Source organism: Lathyrus oleraceus, chromosome 4 (assembly GCF_024323335.1).
Source record: "Lathyrus oleraceus cultivar Zhongwan6 chromosome 4, CAAS_Psat_ZW6_1.0, whole genome shotgun sequence".
Taxonomy (NCBI): Eukaryota; Viridiplantae; Streptophyta; class Magnoliopsida; order Fabales; family Fabaceae; genus Lathyrus; species Lathyrus oleraceus.
In genome coordinates this window covers 257188349-257207980 of record NC_066582.1, presented here as the reverse complement: position 1 = coordinate 257207980, position 19632 = coordinate 257188349, and the positions used below count along the sequence as shown (strand labels likewise).

At 33.3% G+C, this 19632-nt stretch overlaps 1 pseudogene; it reads right to left on the bottom strand.

Annotated features, from left to right (window-relative positions):
• Positions 1–16894: 16894 nt before the first annotated feature.
• On the bottom strand, positions 16895–19343 carry LOC127136953 (uncharacterized; annotated as a pseudogene).
• Between the last annotated feature and the right edge of the window lie 289 nt (positions 19344–19632).

The following is a 19632-nucleotide window of genomic DNA, read 5'->3' as shown; positions in this document are numbered from 1 at the left end:
ATAAATTAAATATATTTTTTTGATTTTTTATAAATATGACAAATACTAATTATTTTATATAATTTCACTTTTTTATTAAATATTCTTTATTTTATTTTTTTGGACTATGGTTCTTCTTTTCCTAGTTTCACACCTTTACTTTTTTTAATAGTTTAACAACTCATCTCCTCTTTAATTAATCGATCGTGAAATCGAATATTAAAATAAATTAATTAATTAATTAACAGCTCATCCCTTGAGTAAAAACAAAAAAGAGCTCATCTCTTCCATATGTAAAATAAATAGGTCATCTCTTGCCCGAGAATGTTGCATGTCTATAGTTTTATAAAATTAGTATTTTTGTTGATTCTTTGAAAGTTAGTCAATGAATGAATAAGTGTAGTAATTTTATAATAGTATTTCTTGTTAATTATTTGAAAGTTAGTCAATTATTTGCTAACAAATTTAAACTTTGCTTTTCTGCTGGCTTTTAAATTTTTTTAAACACTCAAAATTTCAATAAGTCTCAAATTTAAATTGTTTTTGAATTGTTTATAATTTTTCAATTGTTTTTAATCTTCCAATACTTGTGGATTAAACAATTCAAGGAACATAAAACCACATTATTTTTCATCAATTAGAATCATCATTTGATTTATGAACTGGTCCTTAATATTACATTATATTTGCAATGTTTGCATTTTAACAATTTCGATAAAAATAACATGTGTAATATTTTAATATTGGATATAACTCCTAATTCTTCTTCTTTTAAATTTAAATGATTAAATTCAAAAATTTAGAACTAAAATAAGGGTTTGTTTAATGTTTGATTTGATTTTATAAAACTGTTTTTTTATTTTTAAAATTTAAAAATAATAAAATTTATTTGATAGTCTATTTTTATTAGACAATTACTTTTAAAACTATCTTTTATTTAAGAGTTTTAAAAATGTTAAAAATCTAAAATAGATTTTAGAGATTTTGTGAAGAATAACTAACTAACATAACAATCTGTATAAACAAGTAAATATTTTAAAACTTTAAAATTCGAAAGTGGCGAATCATCCATGAAATGTATGATTGCAAGAATGAGTGATTAAGTCTCACATTGCTTATGAATGATTAGAAAGTTTGATGTATAACAGAGGTGACTCATATATCTAACGCCTTAAGGTTTTGGGTGAGTGGGGTGACTTGTGTAGTCCACCAAGGTCAAAAAATGCTTGAATATAGAAATTGGGGCTTAGGGTAGATTGGGCACACCCCAACATGATCAAGAGATCATGATGGTTCTCAGATATGAAAATCATGCCTTGAGCTTATGCTTTATTGTTATGGGTGTAAATGCAAATGAGATGATGAATGTATGCTTATGCATTAGGATTGTGAAAATTGATATGAAGGTAGGGTAATTTTTGGGGTGTGACAGACGTAAGTCACCCGTTCTTTCTTAATTTTGTTCACTCTGGCTTTCTCAACCTTCAACCGTTCGACTTATCAAACTTTATCCGTCAACTGGGTCATATCCCTTAGATATTATGTATCCATCTTCTTTCTAATCAAATAATATAAGCTCCCAACGACCATTTCAACTAATTCGTGCTTAGGTACTTAGTTAAAAGACCTTGTTTTCAACAGTCAGAACTTATTAAGGTAGTCATCAATTGATTCAATGAATTTTTGCTTCACACTTGACAACTCTTTCTGACTGATCTTAGATTGCCGCATATAGAATTATTCATAGAACAACCTTTCTAGACGAGTCTAATCATTAATGGAAGGCGTAGGGAAGGTTGTAAACCATGTAAACGCATTTTTTGTAAGAGAACTAGGGAAGTATCTCATCCTTAAGTTCTCATTATTTTCTATGTCCCCTGCTTCAGTCAAATATCGAGCGATATGTTTGACTGTGGACTCATTGGTATCACCGGCGAATTTAGTGAACTTAGGGACTTTCCATCCCCTAGGGAGTTCAATTTGTAATACATACTCTGACAAAGGAGATGCATAATTTGGCCTCTGCAGACCCATGTTCATACCATTCTACACCATTATTCTTTCGACCATGACTGCAAGGTTATTTTTGTTGGTGTAAGCCCTAGAGGCCAATACTGTTGGTACTTGTATCGAATTATTTATTAATAATAAAAGGCATTTTCTTTATTATGGTTGATTAATAAAGTCCCTAGAATAGATAGTCCATTTAATGTATTAAGTGTGACTTAATCATGAGAACACATTAAACATAAGGGCACTATTCTTAAAGTATCCGTAGTCGAGCTTTAGTGTGAAGTGGGATAACATTAAAGCATTAAGACTATTATGTTTGTAGACTGATGATCACATCTCATGGATCAAGTATAAAGAGTTATCAAGTCTTAAACATAGGTATGAATATTATGAGTAATATTTATACCGGATTGACCCGCTATGAGAATACTATATAGAAAGTTATGCAAAGTGTCATAAGTTATTCTCATGGTGATAATAGTGTATACCACTCTTCGACCTGAAACCACTATGGATCCTAGATGTAGAGTCGAGTGCTTTATTGCTGATCCAACGTTGTCCGTAACTGGATAACCATAAAGACAGTTGATGGGTACTCCACAAAGCATGCCGAGGGACATGAGTGTCCTAGATGGAATTTGTCAATCCTGCGTAACAGGATAAATGTCTATGGGCCCAATATTGAACTGGACAAGGGTGACACGGTCTATACCTTGTGTTCAATATAGACATAAGGGCAAAGGGGTAATTATACACATAATTATTATCACAGGAGGTTTTGTCAGATCACATGACATTTTCGTGACTTGGGTAGCAGTGATGTGTTGCTAGATACCGCTCACTGTTTATTATGTTAAATGCGTGATTTAATATAATTGCCAACGTCGCGAAAACCTATAGGGTCACACACAAAGGACGGATTGATGAGAGATAGAATAATTAAGGAACATCGTAAGGTACGGTGTACTTAAGCAGAATACGAAATATGGTAAGGTACCAAATACTTAAGTGATTTTGGCATATTATGAGATATAGGCCAAAATGCACTTAAGTGGGCTTTTTGGATTGAAGCCCACACAAGTGGTTCTATAAATAGAGCTCTTGTGCAGAAGCTTTGTATGGGAATACAACACAACTGAAGAGTTGGAATTTCGTATCTCTCTTTCTCTCACTCAAAGCCTTCATTCACAAACAGCTAGCACTGCGATTGAAGGAATTCGTTCGTGTGGACTGAGTAGAGACGTTGTCATCGTTCAACGTTCGTGATCGCCCCGTGGATCTGTATCAAAGGTTTTGATCATTATCAGAGATCTGCACCAAAGGTTTGAATTGCCACAAGAGGTAACGATTCTATCACTGATCATGCCCATTCGTAAGGATCACTAAATGGAGAAATTTTTAAATTCCGCTGCGCCTTGGATGGCTATTCTCCAACAGTGGTATCAGAGCCACTTACGAAACCATGAATCTGATATCTGTTTTTGTTATGTAATAATATGATTAAAACAGAATGAATCAAAGGTTAAATTGAGATCGATCAAGTTACATATATGTGATATATGTGATCCTGATGCAAAATACATTATATATGATATAATGTTCTTGTTTCGTTCATTCAAAACCTCGATGATTGTTTTCCTTTGAGCGATCAATGGTCGTTTGCTTCTTGATCCGACATTAGTATGGTGAAGCAATGACGTGTTGATCAATCATACTGAATTAACAATCGAGACGTGTTTGACGGTCTGAAATTGGTGCACTAGGGTTAGTGACGACACAAGGGTTGTGTTGTCAGAGAGTTATGCGATTGGGGTATGACTGCACAAGAGTTGTGCGTTCTAAACACTTTTCCGAACAGTGTTAACCAGTTAACGCGTATGGTTAACCGGTTAACACAGTGCGAAATAAAATTTTTTGAGTTTTCAAACAGTGTTAACCGGTTAACGCTTTTGGTTAACCGGTTAATGCAAGGCGGAAAACAGTTTTCCAAGACATTTTCAAACAGTGTTAACTGGTTAACACATTTGGTTAACCGGTTAACGCAAGGCAGAAAATAATTTTTTCCAGATTTCAAAACAGTGTTAACCGGTTAACGCATATGGTTAACCGGTTAACGCAAGGAAATTTTCACCCATTCGGCTAACTCAGTGCTTTAAAAGTGTCAAGTGTTGATACGAAAAGCGACATCGATTTTAAATGAATTGTTCATTAAAATGTGATGATCGGTCGTCGAAATTTAATTTGATTTTAATTAATTAAAGGAATTAATAATAATAATAAAATGTTTATTATTGTCTTGTGGTGATCGGTTATGGCCTTAGTTTTCCTTTGTTTTGTTTTGGGTTTTTAAAATACGACCTGCGTGTCGTGCCTCTCTCTTAATCTCCCAAATGTAACTTCTTTTCTCATCTCACTCCCTCATATGTAAAACGAGTTTCTTTTATGTAATGTAATGATATGAAGAAAGCAAAGAAGTCAGTGCCAAAGGAGGACAACCTTGAAGATCTTGCTTGGAGAAGCTTAGATCGTTGTAGGTTAGCTTAGGTTCTCTCATTGGCTTGGGAGAACAATTGCGCTAGGGGCCATAACTGTTTCATTTTTGTTTGTATGTATGTTGATGCATGTGAATGTATGTTGATGCATGTGAGAGACGATTTATATGATAAACAAGCCGGTGAGATCAGAAAAATTGCAATTCCCTCAAAACTAAATATTAAGTTTTAAGCTTTCCAAGTTTTAACACTCATCAAGACTAGTATCGAATAATGTAGGTTTCGCCTACACGAGGTGCATGTTCTATATTAGTAAGGTGCGATGGGATAATTGTAATATCCAACTGTTAAAACAATGGGTCAAACTTAACTAAACAAATTATAATAAGATTATATATATGTTTAGAAGCAAGAGTTGGGAATGATCCATATGATGGATTGGAATAAGGAGTTATTCACCCAACTGAAATTTTCGAGAGTTGTATGAGATACAATTGGAAGGAGTTCCTACCTAAATAGCCTAGTTTTGTGTAATCCGCCTACGCGGACTTAGAACGAAGTGAAATATGGATCTCGACCCACTAGAAAATCTTCCAACGGGATTTTCCGAATCAGATGATGAGGGTCATTTGTTTTGAGTAAAATAGTGGGAGCATATTTAATTAAAGGCCTAATTAAATATGTCAATGCTACTTATATTTTCATTAATCCTTATGTAGATTACCATGACAGCAAACACCTCTAACAACATCCTGCGATCAATCCTTGATAAGGAAAAATTGTCTGGGACAAATTTTCTGGATTGGCACCGAAACCTGAGGATTGTCCTCAAACATGATAAAAAGCTGTATGTCTTGGAGACACCTGTTCCTGAAGAGGAACCTCCTAGTTCTGCACCTAAGGCAGAAAGAGATGCTTATAAGAAGCATGTCGATGATGCCAATGAAACTGCTTGTCTCATGCTAGCTACCATGAGCTCAGAATTGCAAAAGCAACATGAGAACATGTCAGCATTCGATATGATCGAACACCTGAAGTTTCTCTATCAAGAGCAAGCAAGGCATGAGAGGTTTGAAGTTTCAAAAGCCCTTTTTCAAAGAAAGTTAGCTGAGGGAGCCCCTGTAGGTCCCCATGTACTCAAGATGATTGGGTATGTGGAAAACCTTGAGAGATTGGGTTTTCCCCTCGAAAAGGAACTTGCAACTGATTTGATCTTGCAATCGTTGCCAGATAATTTAAGTCAATTTGTCCTAAATTTCAATATGATTGATATGGACAAATCTCTTTCTGAACTGCTCGCCATGTTAAGAACTGCCGAGCAGAATCTGAAGTCAAAAGGGAAGTCCATTCTGATGATCGGAAATGGAAAGAAACAGAACAAAAGGCCCACTAAGCAGAGTGATAAGGGGAAGGGCAAGGAAGTTGCCAATCCCAGACCCACTGCTGCTTTGAAGCCTAGTGGAGGCATAGCAAAAGAAGGCACCTGCTTCCATTGTGGTAAGACCGGACACTGGAAGAGGAACTGCCCAAAGTACCTGGAAGATAAGAAGAATGGAGTAGAGACTTCAACTTCAGGTATTTTTGTTATTAATTTATCTACTTCTGCATCATGGGTATTAGATACTGGATGCGGTTCTCACATTTGTACAAATGTGCAGGAACTAAAAGGGAGTAGAGATTTGGCAAAAGGTGAAGTCGACCTACGAGTTGGCTATGGAGCAAAGGTTGCTGCTTTAGCCATAGGAACTTTTGTATTGACTTTACCTAGTGGTTTAATAATTCAGTTAGAGAACTGTTATTATGTACCTGCAATTAGCAGGAATATTATTTCCATTGCTTGTTTGGACAAGTTTGGTTTTTCATTTATAATAAAGAACAATTGTTGCTCAATTTATTTGAATGATATATTCTATGCTACTGCACAAATGAACAATGGACTGTATATCCTTGATCTTGAAATGCCTATTAATAACATTAATACAAAAGGGTGAAACCTAACGAGTTAAAAACCAACTAGGTAATAATATTAAAACTCTTCGATCAGATCGAAGTGGTGAGTATTTAATCCTAGAGTTTGATGACCATCTGAAAGAGTGTGGGATCCTATCCCAACTTACTCCTCCTGGAACATCCCAATGGAAGGGTGTATCTGAGAGAAGAAATCGAACCCTGTTGGACATGGTCCGATCCATGATGAGTCACACCAATCTTCCAAACTCCTTTTAAGGACATACACCATTGACATCAGCTTACACACTTAACCGTGTTCCATCCAAAAGGTTGAAAAGACACCATATGAGATATGGAGTGGTAAGAGACCACATATGTCTTACATGAAGATTTGGGGTTGCGAAGTTTATGTGAAACGACAAATTTCAACTAAGCTTGAGCCCAAATCTAACAAATGCTTATTTGTGGGGGTATCCTAAAGAAACAAGAGGATATTATTTCTACAATCCTTCTGAGGGCAAAGTGTTTGTCGCTCGAACTTGAGTTTTCCTAGAAAGGGATTTTATTTCCAAAGGAATCAGTGGGAGGAAAGTAGAACTTGAAGAAATTCAAGAATCACAAAGCATCGATACACCTATGGAGGAATTAGAGCAGGAAGCTGTTTGGATCAATAAACTTGGCATAGTCCATAGCATTGTGGATCCCATTGGTCTCTATTATGATAACAATGGTGTTATCGCACAAGCTAAGGAGCCTAGATCTCACCAACGATCCAAACACATGCTTTGGCGTTGTGTGAAAATATGTAAAGTACCTACACTTGACAATATAGCTGACCCATTGACAAAGCCTCTTGCGCAGCAGAAGCATGATGGCCATACTAGATCAATGGGCATATGGGGTATGCCTGATTGGCTCTAGTGCTAGTGGGAGATTTTTGGTGTAAGCCCTAGAGGCCAATACTTTTGGTACTTGTATCGAATTATTTATTAATAATAAAAGGAATTTTCTTTATTATGGTTGATTAATAAAGTCCCTAGAATAGATAGTCCGTTTAATGTATTAAGTGTGACTTAATCATGAGAACACATTAAACATAAGGGCACTATTCTTAAAGTATCCGTAGTCGAGCTTTAGTGTGAAGTGGGATAACATTAAAGCATTAAGACTATTATGTTTGTAGACTGATGATCACATCTCATGGATCATGGATAAAGAGTTATGAAGTCTTAAACATATGTATGAATATTAGGAGTAATATTTATACCGGATTGACCCGCTATGAGAATACTATATAGAAAGTTATGCAAAGTGTCATAAGTTATTCTCATGGTGATAATAGTGTATACCACTCTTCGACCTGAAACCACTATGGATCCTAGATGTAGAGTCGAGTGCTTTATTGCTGATCCAACGTTGTCCGTAACTGGATAACCATAAAGACAGTTGATGGGTACTCCACAAAGCATGCTGAGGGACATGAGTGTCCTAGATGGAATTTGTCAATCCTGCGTAACAGGATAAATGTCTATGGGCCCAATATTGAACTGGACAAGGGTGACACGGTCTATACCTTGTGTTCAATATAGACATAAGGGCAAAGGGTAATTATACACATAATTATTATCACAGGAGGTTTTGTCAGATCACATGACATTTTCGTGACTTGGGTAGCAGTGATGTGTTGCTAGATACCGCTCACTGTTTATTATGTTAAATGTGTGATTTAATATAATTGCCAACGTCGCGAAAACCTATAGGGTCACACACAAAGGACGGATTGATGAGAGATAGAATAATTAAGGAACATCGTAAGGTACGGTGTACTTAAGCAGAATACGAAATATGGTAAGGTACCAAATACTTAAGTGATTTTGGCATATTATGAGATATAGGCCAAAATGCACTTAAGTGGGCTTTTTGGATTGAAGCCCACACAAGTGGTTCTATAAATAGAGCTCTTGTGCAGAAGCTTTGTATGGGAATACAACACAACTGAAGAGTTGGAATTTCGTATCTCTCTTTCTCTCACTCAAAGCCTTCATTCACAAACAGCTAGCACTGCGATTGAAGGAATCCGTTCGTGTGGACTGAGTAGAGACGTTGTCATCGTTCAACGTTCGTGATCGCCCCGTGGATCTGTATCAAAGGTTTTGATCATTATCAGAGATCTGCACCAAAGGTTTGAATCGCCACAAGAGGTAACGATTCTATCACTGATCATGCCCATTCGTAAGGATCACTAAATGGAGAAATTTTTTAAATTCCGCTGCGCCTTGGATGGCTATTCTCCAACAATTTTCTCCTACCATATTTTCCTGTCGAACTTGGTGGACCATTTAGTCAGTGTCCTGATCTCGATTAACCATTAAAAGTGGTGGACAAATGGCTTCTATAGGCCTTTCTTGTTCGACTACGTGGGGCATAAAGTGTTGTCCCTGGTTTACTGTATTTTCTTCAAGAAATATTCCCTCATTTCGAATCGGTCTAGTCATTTGAGGTTGTATAATAGGCCGAACTTGGGTCTGAAGGGCGCCAAAAAAATTATCGATCTTATTCATTTGAGTTACCAATTCTTGGTAACTCTGATTCGTATTTTGAATTAAAGGGTTAAATATAGTACCCATTTGTTGGGTAAGCGTGTTCATCATATCATGGATAGGAACCAAATCCCATCCCCAATTGGGATACATGGTCTGACCAGGGTTACTTATGGCTGATCCCAATGCCAATAATGATGAATATGCATTCACAATATTGTCAGTAAATATCGAAGGGTTAATATGTAAGTTAGCCATCATTAGTGTTGGCATACCATAAGGTTGTTCATGCCCAAGCATAAGCATTGTGAAACTTGTGGCAAAAGGCCTAAAGTCAGTTGACATAGTTGGTATGAGAGTCACTGGGTGACTCTGCGTTACCGAGGGGGGAAATACTTCCCCTTCTTGATCCATTGAAGGTACAATTATGGTTGATGGCATGATCATGGTTAATGGTATGGCCGTCATGCTAGCAATAAAGGAGATTGGTTCAGTCGAACTTGCAGTGACTGTACCTGCCCTTGTGCTATTGGATGGTTATTCTCCATTGTTTTTTCCGGGAGTAACCATTTTCCTAACGCATTTCCTTGTTAGGTTTCTAATTTCTTTTTTGATTATCTTACCACTTCTCAATCTCATGCACACTCACACTATGAGAAGTTTCTTAAATGAAGAACTTTGCAAATAATTTCTCAAAACGAAAAGTATACATTTTTCACACAACTGTCCCTCTGGAGTTGCCAATTTGTTTACTGTGACATTTGGTAAACAAAACAAGTTTGATTTCATTCATGGGATTAAACCCGAAAAGATCCCATGACATATTGTGTGAAAATCAATGGTTTGAAACATTTTTTTTACGTTGAAGTCAAAATATAAAAGAAAGTAAAAGATAATTGCAATGATTGAAAATAACATAAAGGAAACAAAAGGTAATTGAAATAAAGTTCAATCCAGTAAATAACTGAAGATAAAAACTTTGATTTGTAAAAAATGAAACACACATACATACATTCTTGACTCTTTTCTCACAAACACATGGATACTTTAAGTTTTACATAGTTTTTGTACAATTGTGGACCCTTAAAACATAAGTGTACGCTTACTTATATACTAGTCCTAAGTTAACCGTCTCTAAAGGTCTACTAAGCAAAACATGCCATGTCTTTGTCTCCATGCATCCTTCGTATTCGACAAACTACCATATATCCTCAAGTAACTGTATGATCTTATCCACTTACACCTCATTCGACTGCTTGGAAAATGTTTTAGAAACTCTGAGTTTCACTAAGTTCCAAAACCAATAAACTCTCTGGTCTTTGACTAATTACTATTCGACTAAAGATAATACTACTTTCTCGACATACCAAATTCGTCGAGACCTCTATGGTTGTAAATGACCACTTCGATTTTTACATATAAACCCATTTACACATGAAACTTATCACATTTTATAATTAATACATGTGTCTAAAACATGAGGTAACAACAACATCAAAGCAAAGGGGGTGATAATACATTCAAATACGAAATGGTGCATAAACAATCAGAGTAGATTTCAATACATCAGAAATCATGCACATCTAAAAAATAAATCACCAAACGCGTATTCAAAATTCACCCACATCACAATCTTATGCATATATTTATGCAATGCAATTCGCAACAACATCATCGACTCATAAGCATGTGGTATCGATCTCAACAATGGTTCTTATTATAACCGAATTTCACTAGGCAAACCCGAAGCCCCAACATCGAGCTTCAAACCTCAACATCAAGCTTGGGAAAATTACCGATCCCAACATCTGAACCTGCAATCGCCTCTTTCACGACAATAACAACATATGATGCATGTAAGAAAATATGCATCACCATCACAACAACTTAACCAACAATCAACGACATTACATCAACCGTATAATTCCTGACCAATACTAACAGGATAGTCTCCACACCAAAACTATGAGTATCTAAGCAAATATTTCATCAACATATGACAATCACACATCCTGCAATCATTTTAGTACATTTAACAATCATCTCATCATTGCGAAAACTCAATGGTTCGTTACATAACTCATACACATCATCACATAATTCATAATAATAGACATATTATAACAAATTAATTATTCCACTACTCACCACCATAGTATAGTTCAACGTTTTGGCTTTCTAATGCTTCAAACAACACGTCTTTTAGATATACGAAACGAAAGTTACGGCCAAAATCATCAGGGGATACCACTTAGGTTAAAACAACATTTTTTCAAATTCTGGCCAACATGCGTCGACCTCGAGGGAGTGTGCGTAGACCTACAGGACTTATGCGTCGACCTATGGGATGTATGTGTCGATGCCAAATGGATAAAAAAAATCTGATTTTTGCAAACAACTCAATATGTGTCGACGCCAAAGGACTGAAAGTGTGATTTTTTGCAATTTGTCAAACCAGTTCCAATTATCACACTCTAAATCACCCTAATTCACATTTTAACAACACCATTACATTAATCATCTTATAATTAAAATGAATCTACCAAAATTTTCACAAATTAATCATATAATTTCAGACCCTAAAACACCCAATTCTTCATCAAAACACCAAGCACACAACATCAACAACAACAATTCACAATCACTCATGGTGAACATAATTAAATTAATATACAACAAACGATTTATCATTATACTCGCTAATGATCATTATAGATTCATAGATTCAATAAGCCATATTGGAGGTTAAGGATAACCTATATACCCTTTCAAAATTTAAGCACCCTTTTGAGAATAATCCTCCCTTACTTAGGTTTCAGAAGAAAATAAATCAGCAAAAGCAATGTTTATTTGGTTTCTTCTCTGAAGCCCTAACACTTTTCTTCAAGCTCTTCTCTCCAATTCTCTAACTTTTCAGGTTTTTATAGAATGAACTTTATTCTCCTATTTTTATGAATTTATTATTTCTAAATATTTTCTCATAATCACATTTTTGGCCAAACTAACTAAATATTTATTATTACTAACCTCACACTTCCATTATTCTCATTCTGCACCTCATTCTCACTATTTCTATAATTCTAATTAATTAATTAATTAATTTCACTCAATTAACTAATTAACTCTATTACTCATAAAAATATATTTAATTAAATAATTTCATACCCAATTAAATGAAATAAATAAATAAATAATTAAAATAGACAATTAAATAAGTTGGAGTGTTAAAACTAACACAAGGAACAAGAGCATTGAGAATTACATAGTAATTTGCTTTGTTCCCATATAACTTTGTGTATGATTTCATATGCGTCGTTATATCTAGTATAAGATGACGAAGGACAAATTTCTATTCATTCTCTACTTTATCGAGCAAACCCGAAACAACTTGAAAACCACAATTGTTGTCAGTTTTAATATTTACAATCTGCTTAATGTATTTGTGTATAAAAAGGGATACCTCACTGAGATATGATTCTTTCGGGGATGCTTGAAGGCAAGCACAAAGACATACATCAAACATAATATCACGATGATATGCACTGAGATAGTGAAGAGAGTCTATCATACCTCATCATTACAGACACTCTAACCAATCGTTTAAGGCTATCCCTGACTAATACCAGGGAAGTCAACCTTTTAATATCTTTAGTAAGAACAGTTGGGTTGACAAATATTGTTTCCTAGGGATCCTAGTCTTCTCTTTAACAGTTTCTTTCTTTATGTAGTGGAAAAATTTAGGTGTTTTTTCTATGATTTGACATGTTATGTTATAGATCATTTGGAGGGTCCAAATCGTGTTTTCTACGTCTTCAACAAACGTTAAATAAATGAAGGAGAAAATATTTTTTTGACTTAGAAATGATTTTTGGATAGATTGTGGAAAACTATTGCACCTTCACATATTGACTTTAGAACCTTATCATTTAAATTAACCAATAGCATATCAAGATTTTGGCCAAATTTAGAGTGTTTGTGGTTCTTCACTCTTCCTTTGGTGGTCTATGAACCAATATTGATTGTTCAATTGACTTGAGATCTAGGGCCCGTTTGTTTTGACTTTTTTTAAAAATGATTTTTATAGTGTTATATATTTTAGTGTAAAAAAATTTTACAAAGAAACTTTTCATAAAAGGTTCAAATGAAAATTTGGTTTGAATAGTTATTCTTAAAATGTTATTTTAGGTATTTCATCATTTTATGGAAAAAAAATTTGGATATCAAATTTTCAAAAAATCACTTAATTTTGAAGCTATTTAAAATAGCTTTTCATAAAAATCATTTTTAAGATACAACTTTTTGAAAAAATTGTGATTTTGACTATATTTTGATCTTCAATAATGTATATTTATATTATAGAATGAACAATTCAATCTTTTAATTTATAAAAGACAAATTTAAAAAAAATTATAATATTTTGAAAAACATTTTTGTAGAATCCATTTTCAAAAATACAAAGAAAAAATCAATTTTTTTAAAGTTAAAACAAACTGGTCCCTAATTCTTCTTTAGGGTGTAGTTCTTAAAGAATAGATTTTTTTTATAGTTGATCTTGTTCTGACTTGTTTTTTTTTCTCTAATTTTTTCTTTATTTATTTGTATTTTTTTATATTTTTCTGTTGTAATTTTTAGTACATCTTGTATCAATATTTTTCTCATTTGTATATAGTTTGTTCTTTTTATCTTATATATTTAATTTAATATTATTTTGTCTATAAAATATGAAGAAAGAAAAAAAAAGAATGAGAGAATTTATACCTCTGTCACTAAAGATTATAAAGATTAGTAAAAAAACACAATGAACTCTAATATCTATCAATAGTTTTATCTCTGACCCCCTATTAAAACCAAGTGATCACTTGGATGAGCTAAATGGACAAACATGCCATAATGATTAGAGACATTGAATAATTATTATAATATTAGGAAGGATTTGTAGCAACTTTTTGAGTGCCAAAATATAATTAGTTGAAGCAAAACAAGTCCTTGGAATTCTGTATATGACAAATAATCGATTTTTTATTTATTTGTGTCGTGCTAGTTAGATAGAAAAATTTAATGATAAAATTCTCAACAAATATATTTATACATTAACTTCTTTTCTTTTTCCATAAACACATTAACTTCTTTTTAGATATATTTATACATAAACTTTGATCATATGATACTTTGAATGTACATAAAAGACATTTAATAACTATTCTACTTTTGAAACGTTTTTATTTTTATTTTTTATGTTTACTAAAATCCATTTAATAGAAGTTGTAACCATAGCACAAGGTTTTTTATATTATAAACTGATCAAATAGTTTTTCTATCTTATACACGCAAATGAAGAAAAACATTACTAAAATAATCAAGTTTGCATGTATTATTATGATCCTATTTCTTTCCCCAATTCTTGTTGTAGCTGAATTAGCTCGTAATTCTTTTGTCATCCTTTTCAAAAATAAGAATTACCTTATGTTATACATACACAATCTTTCATTATTTAACATATTTTTTTTTCTTCTTATTTTATATTATAGCATTTCACCTGTGCAAAGGTGACATGGATTGTCCATGGCAAAACTGTTCTCCGGGTAAAGTTGCAGTGTGCATTTACAGATTGTGTTACTGCAATAACAGTTAAGTCGAAAAATAATTATTATGTTTTATATTTTTCCATTAAAATGTTATTGCTTTTCTATAATGATTTCTATTACACTTATATATATACCTTTCAAATAATTTTATTGATTTACAAGTGTGTTGATTATATATAATTTTATTGATGTACACTTCATATGCATAATTGTATATATACTCTAAAAGTGTAGAAACTATACTGAAGAAGAATAAGTAATAGTGACAGAGGATTACATAAGATGAGAAGTTAGTTACATCATACTATTATAGCCGCTATTGAAACTTCTAACTAACTTGTAACAATTTGTTATCAACCAATTATTGTAAGTTAACAACAACACTAACTATTCATGGTGATTTGGATCAATGATTTGCTACTCAAGTAATCGGTTGTAGGTAGTTATAATACAGTTGCTTGATGGATAAGGTATGAGTTCAATATGAATTCAACATCCCCCTCAATTTATAATATGTTGAGCTTGAAAATAAAGATGTGTTAGAAGTTATTGGGTGTGTTATAAGATCGGAAAATGTTTAATTAGTCTAGTTCAACATTTATGTTAAATATAGTAAGAGAACGTCACTGACATATTTAAAAATATTTTTAGATACCGCATAAGAGTGACACATATCCACCATCTCAGTTATTTATCTACATCCAACGACTTTTAGGATTCTACACGCGACCTTTAGTCATGCCTAAACTTTTTTATTTTTATTTTTTATTTCACACCCTTCAAAAGTTTCCTTCATTCAAACATTGACTTTAGCGTTGAAGTGCAAACATTGCAGATACCCCTCTTATCACCGAAAAACCATAATCGTCGTACCAAAGAGCCTCAACGTATTGATCTTTTTCATCCTTTCATCTATTTAAGTTCCAATAAAAGTATTGGTGCCATATGTGAAAATCGTACTTTGATTCTCGCAAATTCTCCATCAAAATTTTCAAGTTTACGTTGTTGCGCCACTACAAATGTTTCCAATTACAGACTTAACAACCTTAATCGTTCCAAAAAAAATTCTTCATGTTATCTACTCGTAATGCAACCGATGATCTTTGATCTATAATTCACATTATTCAAGACAATATTTTGCTAGTTCTTACTATAGTAAACAAGAACCTCTACAACACCAAGATCTCTATTAAGCTTTAGTAGTGATTCCTCAACTGATCTTGATTCCAAAGTCCCATTCCTTCCCCACTTCCCTGATCATTGGATACATCGCCTTCACATGACATTCAATAGCTCCAAGCTTTGTTAGGATTACCAAATGCAAACGAACTAAGGTTGAACATTTTTAATTTTTTACAACAACAAAACATGAGACTTCTTTGTGTCAAATAAAATCAACAAAAGATTTCAACTTAGATAGCAACACGGCTAGAGGTGTTGTGACACAACCACTCCATAGCCTTCCTAAGGAATGCTCTCGTCGACGCACAATCATAACCATCAATATCTTAAGAGTTTCCAAAGAGGCGTCACTCTAATCACCATGGTAACAACTTTCCTCCCCGTGACTCTGGGACAAGAGACAATATCCATACACAAGTATAAGATTATTGTCCAAGTAGACCTTGCTTTCACCATTCTTGAAAGGGACACTAATATTATTCCTCTAAACATGCCTCTAATCACCGTTGACGGAATCTGTTCACCAAATATATCATTGACTACTGCTTCCCTAAGTCTTTGGAGAAGCCCCTAAAGATGGAGGCCTAAGAGGCCTAAGATGGAATTGTAGAACCCGATGAATACGTGGAACACACGAATACTATAGACTACCACCGGGCTAGAAGTGCAGTGAAGTGCAAACCTTTTGTTTTAACTCTCAAGGGAGTCTCCATGAAAGGATCTAGAAGGCAACTTTGTCAGCTCTTGAAGAAAATTATGTAAAACATTTACTTCCCACTTTAAAACATGTAGACATTACTCCAAGATAATGGTTCCAATGTTGTCATGATCGAGATCTTACATAAGATCGGGAGGAGACATTAAAATCGTAAAATATAAAATCATAATTAAAATCGAAAGGTCTTACTCAATTAATTTTATAAGATCGAGAAGGAATAACAAAATCGTAAAACATAAGATCGTAACCAAAATAGTAAGATTTTACTAAAAAAATACTTAAAATATTTTATATTATTTATATTAAATAGTATATAAGTTTGCATATTAAATAACAAACCATCAAATTGAAAAATCTTAACCATAAAATTAAAAATCTCAAATCTTAACTTAAAATAACAAACTCCATAAAATAAAATACTCAGAATCATAGAGGTTAGTACAAATCACAAAGCCGCCGATAGTTTGGATTTTTCCCTATAATGTCAACTCCTTCATCTTCATTAATCTCATAATCTCCTCCACCATAATCATCACCCTCATCATCTCCTTCATCACCTTCATCTGCATTTCCTTCTTCATTGTCACTTTCTATAGTTTCAAGAACATCAAATTCATCTATATGTCCAGTTGATTTAGCACTAGTACTTTGCATCAAATCTTCATCTAAATCAGTCACATTTACATGATTACCACCTGCATTTTCTTCCTCGGTAACATACCACCAATCGTCATCATCTTGGAAATCGTCAATTGTTAGATCTCGCTTTTTCCTTTCAGCCTTATTCTTGATCAATCTTGTATTTACCATCACATACACAAGATCATTCATAGTCTTTTATTTCAACCAATTTCTTTTCTTTGTATGAACCTAAAAAGGGGAAATATCAAATTAAAATGCATAACATATAGTAGCTATGAAAAATATATATGATAAATTTAAAAAATATACCATTTCAAAATCACTCCAATTTCTCTCACAGCCAGAAGAACTGCATGTCAAACTCAAAACACGAATAGCAAAATTTTGCAACTCTGGGTGTGCATCACCGTAAGATTCCCACCATTGAGTTGGTGTCTTGTTTTTTAGTCCACGTTGAGCTATTTCACTCCCAAAGAATCCTTTTTTACTCTTAAAATCCTCAAGTTGACCATCAATTTTATTTACCATATCCATGTCTCCTCCCATCATTCTTTCTAAACATGCATACATTCCTTGTTTCACTTCATTATCTACTTTAAAATTAGGTTTTTAATGCAAAATTGGATTAAGATAATAGCCTGCAGCATGCAAAGGCCTATGCAATTGTTTGTCCCATCTGTTATCTATAATTTTCCATAATGGTTGGTAGCTTAAGAAAGAAAAGATTAAGTTAGTTCATAAATAAATACTAATATACTTTTTATATCAAATAAATTAATCTATGATATTTTATAAAATTATACCTTTTTCTATTATTATTGTAGCTAGTTTGTATTTCCTCTTTTGCTTGATCCATTGCTTCATAGATATAGCCCATGGCTACCTTCTCATCAGAATCCACCATACGCAAGACTTTAAGTAATGGAAAAGCACCTTTAAGGCAAATAATCAAATTCTTCCAAAAGTCCTTGTTTGTGACTATATTTTCAACAAATTTTCCATCTTTTGTCTTGGAAAATTGACTATCCTTCCATTGCTTGGAAGTGAACATCCTATACAATCCTCCCCTCTTATCATTCAAGCAACCCAAACACAAATATGATGTTGCAAAGCGAGTGATGCCAGGTCTTATCAACTCACCTCCTTCAGTGTAATGATGCAACAAAGTTATAAGACCAGTCATAGCATAAATGTAAGTTGTGATCTTTTTACTTGAAGCAATAATCTCCTTATGCATAGGTATCTTGCTCTCAAAATCCTCTAATATTAGATCAATGCAATGAGTTGCACAAGGTGTCCAATAAAGCTTATTCCTTTTATCCATCAACATTTGTCCAGCCAACTTGTAGTTTGCAGCATTGTCTGTTACAATTTGGACAACATTTTCTTCCCCCACTTCCTCAACAATATCATCCATCATTTTGAAAACTTTATCAGCTGTCTTTGAAATGCTAGATGCATCAATTGATTTTAAAAAGAAAGTACCCATAGGACTATTGACTAAAAAGTTTATGATAGTCCTCCTCTTTTGGTCAGTCCATCCATCCGTCATTATTGTACATCCAAACTTTTTCCACGCAGTTTATGCTCCACCAATATGCTATTTATAGACTTAACTTTTTTCTTTAAATATTTACCTCGAATATCATGGTAAGATGATGGTTTATATCCTTTACCATATTGGGCAATCATTTCACACATCTTTATAAATTCTTCATCTTTTACAACGTTAAAAGAGATAGCATTGTTGTAAAAATAAGTTGCAACTTGTAAGTTAGTGTCCTCCTCTTTTTTTAAAAGCATCATTGATAGTTGATTGAGAAGTTATCCCCCTCTTGAAAATATTTGCAAGACCAGGAGATTCAACTTTTTTTCTTTTACAATCTTCCACATCAACCTCTACTACATCTTCACTTAGAGTTCTCTTTTTGATGAGTTTGCTTTGCAATCTATGAACAATGATCCATATTTGTTTGCAAACTTCATCTGGAACAGGCACACAAGGTTCAACATTACTATTTGTCCCTGTTAAATGATGCTTAAATCGAAAAGCACCGCCTCTATACTCATTATGACAATATTTGCACTTGATCTTTCTTGATCCATCATTTACGGGAGTGCCATGTTCCCATGCCACATCTTGCCTTTGACCAGGAGCATTTTTGGCAACTTTCTTATTTCTCACATTTCTAACACTTGGGTTTGTTGAAGGAGGAAGCGACGTACTACTACCACCAACCATTTGTCCTATTAAAAAACTAAGACAAATAACTTTTATATAAAAAATTTAAAAATACAAATATTTTTGAAAATTAAAACACATAGTAATATAAAACAAACATAAAAGAGTGTAAAAAAATATCTTACAAATATATATAAATAAATTAAAAAAGACAAACAATTTTTATAAAAAGAGTAAATAAATAAACAAATTTAAAAAGATAAATAACTTTTTTCTAACCTATATTTATGTGCTTGTAATATAATTTAACAAATAAAATGTTGCAATATAATGTCACTAACTACTACTT